Source organism: Cyprinodon tularosa, unplaced genomic scaffold (assembly GCF_016077235.1).
Source record: "Cyprinodon tularosa strain WSP-4 unplaced genomic scaffold, ASM1607723v1 ctg272, whole genome shotgun sequence".
Lineage (NCBI taxonomy): Eukaryota > Metazoa > Chordata > Actinopteri > Cyprinodontiformes > Cyprinodontidae > Cyprinodon > Cyprinodon tularosa.
In genome coordinates this window covers 113,663-121,290 of record NW_024038977.1, presented here as the reverse complement: position 1 = coordinate 121,290, position 7,628 = coordinate 113,663, and positions in this window count along the sequence as shown.

Here is a 7,628-nt window from a genome sequence, read left to right as displayed (position 1 = left end):
ACCAGGGGTTTATGGCGGAAGGGTCACGTCATCTTACTGCTTTCACCACCCCCTGGGGGCTCTATGAGTGGGTGAGAATTCCCTTTGGTCTTTCGAATGCCCCTGCAGCATTCCAGAGGAGCATGGAGGAGATGTTGAGCTCTCTGAGGGACGATTGCTGCATACCTTATCTGGACGACATTCTCTGCTACTCCCAGTCATTTGAAGCACACGTAGAAGTAGTCCGAAAAGTACTCCAAGCTGTGCAACGCTGCGGCGTGAAACTTAGGCCTGAAAAGTGTGAGATGTTTAAAGGAGAAGTTCGGTATGTGGGTCGTTTAGTCAGTGCTGAAGGTGTCCGAATTGATCCAAAAGACCAAGAGGCTGTTTTGGCTTTGAAAACCAAAACTCCTGAGACTATCGGGGACGTGAGGAGGGTACTAGGTTTTCTCAGCTATTATCGCTCATACATTCAAGGCTTCTCAAAAATAGCTCAGCCACTGTATGAGTTACTTCAGGGGAAGGCCTCCACCCTGCCAGTTCAGGGTCATCATAGGAAAAGCAAAGGGCCCCAGCTGCCATCTAGGGCACCAGTAGAGTGGACTACGAAGCATCAAACCGTTCTTGAGGAACTGATTGACATGTTGACCCATCCACCAATCCTAGCATATCCAGACTTTGACTTACCATTTGTCTTGCACACGGATGCATCCGAGCAGGGCCTCGGGGCTGTGTTGTACCAGCAGCAGGGTGAGAGGTTGCGAGTCATTGGATATGGGTCACGTACCCTGACACCTGCAGAACGAAGCTATCACCTGCATAGTGGCAAGTTAGAGTTCCTCGCTCTTACGTGGGCAGTGTGTGAGAAATTTAGAGACTATCTTTTTTATGCTCCACACTTTACTGTTTATACAGACAACAACCCACTGACATACATCATGAGCACAGCGAAACTCAACGCCGTTGGTCACCGTTGGGTAGGGGAACTGTCTGACTTCCACTTTAGCATCAAATATAGGCCAGGAAAAGCAAATGTTGATGCAGACACACTGTCTCGTGTACCTATCGATATAAACCACTACATGGCCTCATGCATAGAGGAACTCTCTGAAGAGGTGGTAAATGCAGCTTGGGAGGGAACCCAAGTGGCCAAAGAAAAGGAAGTGGCTTGGGTAGCCGCCCTCTTTACCTCCTCCCACGATACAGTCCTACAACCTCCAACGTCCTTTCATGAGATAAAACAGGATGTCTTGATTCAGGCCCAAAGAGAGGACCCCACAATTGGGGAGGTCATAAGACTCAAAGAGACTACCAACAAACTCACAGATGACATCAGGAGGTCGGTGAAGGGACCCCCTTGTAAACTCCTTAGAGAGTGGGATAGACTCCTCCTTGAGAAGGGAATGCTATACCGTCAAACACCTGCCAGGAAACAGTTATTCCTACCACAAAAATATCGTGAGTTGGTCCTGAAACACCTCCATGATGATATGAAGCATGTGGGCACAGAAAGGGTACTCCATCTCGCAAGGGAGAGGTTCTATTGGCCTCACACGAAAGACTATATTGAGGACTATGTGACTAAGAAATGCAATTGCATAAAGCAGAAAAAGCCCACAACTCATGTGCGAGCACCAATGAGCAGCCTAAAGTCCAGCTCTCCTCTAGAATTGGTCTGTATTGATTTCTTGCACCTAGAGAAGAGCAAAGGGGGGTATGAGTACATCTTAGTGGTTGTTGACCACTTCACAAGGTTCGCTCAGGCCTACCCAACCAAAAACAAGGCAGGGCGGACGGCAGCTGAGCGGATTTATAATGACTTTGTACCTCGTTTTGGGTTCCCTCACAAACTCCATCATGACCAAGGCAGAGAGTTTGAAAACGAGCTCTTCCGAGCTCTTGGTCAGCTGTCTGGGGTAGGACACTCCCGCACAACCCCATACCACCCTCAAAGTAACCCAGCTGAGCGTTTTAATCGCACGCTGCTGCAAATGCTGCGTACACTGACAGACAAAGAGAAGGAGACATGGAAAGAACATCTTCCACAAGTCATACATGCTTATAACTGCACTCGGCACGAGTCCACTGGCTATTCACCCCATTTTCTGCTGTATGGACGACATCCACGTCTCCCAGTGGATTTTCTGTTTGGGTTAGCTGAAGATTCTGCTGCAGAGACGCATAGAGGGTATGTAGAGAGGTGGCAGAAAAGGATGGCGGAAGCATACCGCGTGGCCAACAGTAACAGTCAGTCATCTAGTGCTAAGGGCAAGTTTCATTATGACAAAAAAGTGAGAGGAGCAGTTCTAAAGCCAGGAGATAGAGTTCTTGTCAGGAATCTGGGTGAGCGTGGTGGGCCAGGCAAACTACGTTCCTACTGGGAGAGTAGGATATATGTAGTGAAGGAGCAAGTGTCAGATAACCCAGTGTATGTCATCTACCCAGAGCAAAGTGGAACGGGTAAAACAAGAACTCTGCACAGGAACTTGCTCCTGCTGGTTAATGAGCTGCCAGTAGAATTCCCACCACAGCCAAATAAACCAGTAACAGTGCCAAGACAAAGCCAGAAAAATGCTCCAACAAGGACAAGTAAAAGGAAAGACCAGACAGACATCACTGAGAACTCAGACTCTGAGGACGGATCAGAGGGAGAATATAATTTGAGGATACCGACAAGCTGGGTGGAACAAAGAGTCGCTGTTAATCCTGAGAGACCTAAAAATGTTCGGAGGGAGGAAACACCGGTATGGGAAACCATAACTTCTCCTGAAGCATCATCCACTCAGAAAGGAAGGAAATATGCTGGAGCACAGGACAGGTCTTCACCGGAAATACCTGTTAAAGGGATTAAACACATGAGTCATGGGGATTCATGCAGAACAGAGGAAGGAAGCCAGATTTTGATGGACACTCAGACTCTAACAGAGCCAGATTATGGACCGTGTGGAAATGGGACAGTTGATGAGGGACCAAATTTGGATCAGGACACTTCACACCATGTTGGACTTGATGAGGATGACAGGCAGACAATCCAGAATGCAGTTCCTTATGAGGAGCCAGAGTTGCCTCAACATGGGTGCCATGAGGAACCCATGAGACTTTCAGCCTGCTTCCCCAGTCCCTTTACGACGATCTACTAGGCCGAGGCGACCAGGCCAAATGCTCACTTATTCCTCTCTTGGCAACCCAACGTATCAGTTGTTTCCCTCTGTGAATACATGTTTTGTTCCCCATAGTAATGTTTGGCCTTCACAAGCATACTTACCGCTATTTCAAAGTCTACCTCTATTGCAGTACCAATGTCTACCTCTATCCTACCCTGTTCAAGGTTATTAGGAGGTCATAGGGTACACAAGCACATAAGTCTTTGATGTTTGAGATCTTTATTTGATGTTTTTATACCAATGAAGGTGTTGGAAATATTTTTTCTATGGTGCTGATATTCTCTGAAGTTTATGCAAAGTGCCAGGAGTCACTTTTGTTGTCGGGGAGCGTGTGACGCACCTACAATAGGGTGACCACATTTATTTTGAATTTTATTTGTGATTAATTGGCGATTTAGGTTCCAGTAGTTTTTTCCCTTTGAAAGTGGGGGGCGGAACCTTTGTTTTTCTCCTGTTGCGCTGGGAGCGGTAAAGGGGCGCGCACTCCCGCCGTTTCTTCAGACGTGATTTGGAAGAGAAACTGTTTCCATCCTTTCCTCACCTCTCCTCTTTCACCTGCTTTAAACAGGTTAGTAAATCGCCATATATATATCTGTATTCGGCCAAGAATTTGTTTAGTTTGTTTGTGTGTATATTTTACGTTGTTTGTGTCTGTATAAAAGCACTTAAAAGTAGGTTTTAGAAGCACATTTTCCCGAGCGGCCGCCATGTGGTAGTGCAGGGGTATTACAATCTAAACAGTGGTTGGGTTTATTTTGGGAACTCCTGAGCACACTTTTTATCTTTTAATAATAAGGATCTAAATGCACTTATGGGGAAATAAGCATTCTATTTGTATTTCACACTGGTTTATTTTGTGAATTTTTCTTTAATTCAGAAATGTTTAATTCAGAAATGTTTATTCAGAAATGTTTAGAATTAACATAAGCATATTCGATGCTGCATTTTTCAAAGACCTGTACATTTTACAGCAGCTTAACTTTGTATTAGTTTGGCAGGCACATTTCTTGTGGGGTTATTACTTAATTTAAGTGTTTTGAACCAGTAGTATGCTGTGATATAAAATGGAGTGATTTTACGCACAAAAATGTTAATGTAAATACATGATTATACAGATGTGTTCATCTCAGGAATATAAGTGACCAGGAAGATTTGGTAACATAAATGTGATACTGAAGGTGGTTTAAAGGACTTGTAAAACTGAATTGAGAAACTGAGTAAGCAAAGTTTATCCAAACTTAAGTTAAAATGCAGTATTGTTTGTGACGAGAGAATGTTCAATAAAAGAGACGTGATATGGAAGAGAAACTGTTTCCATCCTTTCCTCACCTCTCCTCTTTCACCTGCTTTAAACAGGTAACATATTTGTTAATGTGGTCATCATACTCTGAGACCCGTAACATGTGCAAACAACCACAATCGTTTGTCCTGGAGTGGAAACAGAAATGAGAGTAGAAACATTCTGGGGTTTAAGTGGTTTTAAAATATAATGTTTGAGCAGTCTGGGAGCAGCTAATTCACCTTAAGTGCAGTCAGTTGTTTTAACTTTTAAATTAGGAATCTGTTTGTGTGCAAATGTGGAAAATGATGTGTTTAATAAAGTACAATCTTTGCAGGGAACATGTTTTTCATTTTCTGTTTTACTGGCTGCAAATCGATTTCTAGATGTAAAAATACATCTCTGTTGGGAATCTAATAATATATTAAAACAAATGGAAATGAATTTTCTGACTGAATTCATTTGGCAGATATTGTGATTGATTATAAAATATCAGATGACGACATAGTTACATATTTATGAGTAATTTATTTGCATTGAACATAGTATAGAAGTAGTAAATGTAAAATCACACTTTTATTTATTGCAGCTAATAAAAGCAATGTAGGCTGTACCTAAACTCCAGCTGTGAGTTTGATCTTATATTCTTCATGCGTGCTGCTGACTGGTAAGAGCATGTACTGACATGAATCACATTTTCTCCTTATCGGATTAATTCTTAGTCTCTATGGCAAAGCTTCAATGGAGATGTTATATAAGAAACAACAAAAAAAGGAGCAGCGAGCGGGACAGTTTTATAAAAATTGTGAATTTCCTTTGTTTTGTGATGGATGCTGAACAAAAAAAAAGGAATAGACAGTTTATTTTTATTGAAAATTATTTTCTCTGCAGAGGTGTACAAAGAGGTCAAACTACATCTATGAGAGGCATATGTGTTCATCATGTTTGGTTTATGCCAAATGTTAAAAATGAGCAAATATAGAAACATGAAGGTACCACTGCTGTCTCATTGGTATATAAGAAATTAGTCATTTTCAAAGCAGAGACAGAAAGGAAAACATAAAAGACTTGTACATTAGCTGTGTTTATCCTTTAACTTTCTTATATTATGTAATAAAATGTAGCATAATTGTGCTTTTGTGAAACCTTTACTCATTTAAAACAACATTCAAGATTGACTTTTAATGACAAGTTTAACAAAGATTACAAACATCAGACGATTCACCGCTCAAGTAGAAAAGGCACCGGGCCGGCCAATACCTGATACTGACACAGAATGAGGGGAGCCTGTGCAGCTCCTAGCACCAAGTATTTCCTGAAGCATTTTTTTTAAGCAAAAGCCAAAATGTAACAATGTAATCCAACACAATATGATGAAGGTTTTCAATAAGGTGCAACAGAGAGCTAACAAGCCCACCCTCAGTCTGTGGATGCTCTATTACACCTTTACAACAAATCTGCTGTTCTTCCTAAGGGAGAAAAATGACAGGAACAACAGAATGAGGATAACTTGGCATGTAAAGACTCAGAGAAACCAAAGCATATTGAAAGCATTTTTTACTACAGCGATTAGTTTCTGCTTCATAAAAACAGTGAAAAGTTCCAGAGCTTTAGAAATGAAGCCAGATGTTTCTTTGATTGCAGTCTATCTGATTAACTCTAATCCTGGCATCTAGATTCCTCCGACTCCTTTATATTCATATCCACTTAAGCTTCCAGTGCTTTACCTGAGCTGGTGCTTGTTTTAGTGAATAACTAAACCCCAAATACACTTTTTCTTGCAGATAAAGCGTATAATTTGGGCCTTAAGGGTGATACCTCTGCTGTAAAAATTTTGACATTTCTTTTATTCCGCAATACTCAAAACACTTTAGCCTTAATCTCTATAGGTTAACAGCTAGGCTTGGTGCGTAGCCATGTTTTATGCACAAAATGCCTTGATCGAATTGAAATGTATTGGGATTGCAACGAAAAAAACAAAGGAGTCCGAATAAACGTTTTATATCGGCACAAAATAATTTGATCATGTGTGCTTATTTTCACCAGGTTTTATCCAGAACAGAAGCAGTCTGCACCATAAAACCACGTCACAGACACAGGCCACTGTGGCCGGTCAGGGGCTGCTGTTGTGAGTATAGTGAATATCAAAAGCATTTTTCAACTGAGGCTTTTATTATGTTATTCAGCATAGCATTTTGTTTTTTTTAGGTACTTAGCTTATTAAGTCATATTAAATTCAATGTTAGTTACCTTAATCCTTACCACACCAATACTTAACCTCCTTAAATCATCCTGGGACCCCTCCCTAATTTAGAAGCATCGGTTAACATTTGTCTGGGTGCAGTATTATGGCGTTAAATTGAGTTTAGGCACACTTTAAGGGTTCTATTAGAAAACAGGATTGTGTATGGAGAACATGACCATTCTGTACATGTCAGCATTTAAGTGACTGTTTAGATTCCTTAGGGATTGTCTCACTTTTCCTTTCTGTTCTTCTAGGTTTCTGTAGATCACAGCACAGGCAGAATACAGAAGCCGAGAGCGGTCGTACTCAACTCCCCCCCCCTTTGCTTTCTTGAGATAATGACATAAGTATCTTGTTATCATGGTTAAACAATGAATTGTTTTCTCGAGATAACGAGATAATTATCTCTGTTAGAGATATAATTATCTCTAATGAGGTAATTATCTTGTTATCACGAGAAAGCAGTTATTGATTTGTTGAGCTAACGAGATGATTAACCTGCTTGAGTAATAATGAGGCTGGCCAAAAGCCCTGGATTCCCAGTCCATCCATGCCTGCGGTGCCCGTAGTTGTGCAGTCGGGATGCCGTGGCAAATAATCAGTTTTTTTTTGTTTCCTACTTCTTTTTAGTCATTGTCAGGTTGTAATGGATGACTGGATTGCATGGAATACAGTAGAAACAAATCGGACTGTTTTTTATATGAAAATATTTATTCTGGACTAATTTTGGGGGTTCATTCATCTTGTACCTGTTACAGGCGTAACCGGGACTGTTCAGAATACACCCTGCTCTAAGCATATGGTTAATTGCTTATGAATCAGAAGTGAAAGCAAATCATCAAACCTAAATGTTAAACACAGAATTCTTTATAGAATTACACGTAGGCTGCCATGACTTATACTTACAAATCATCTCCAGCTGTTGTGGTATTAAAGGACAAAATCACTCTTAACACAGACC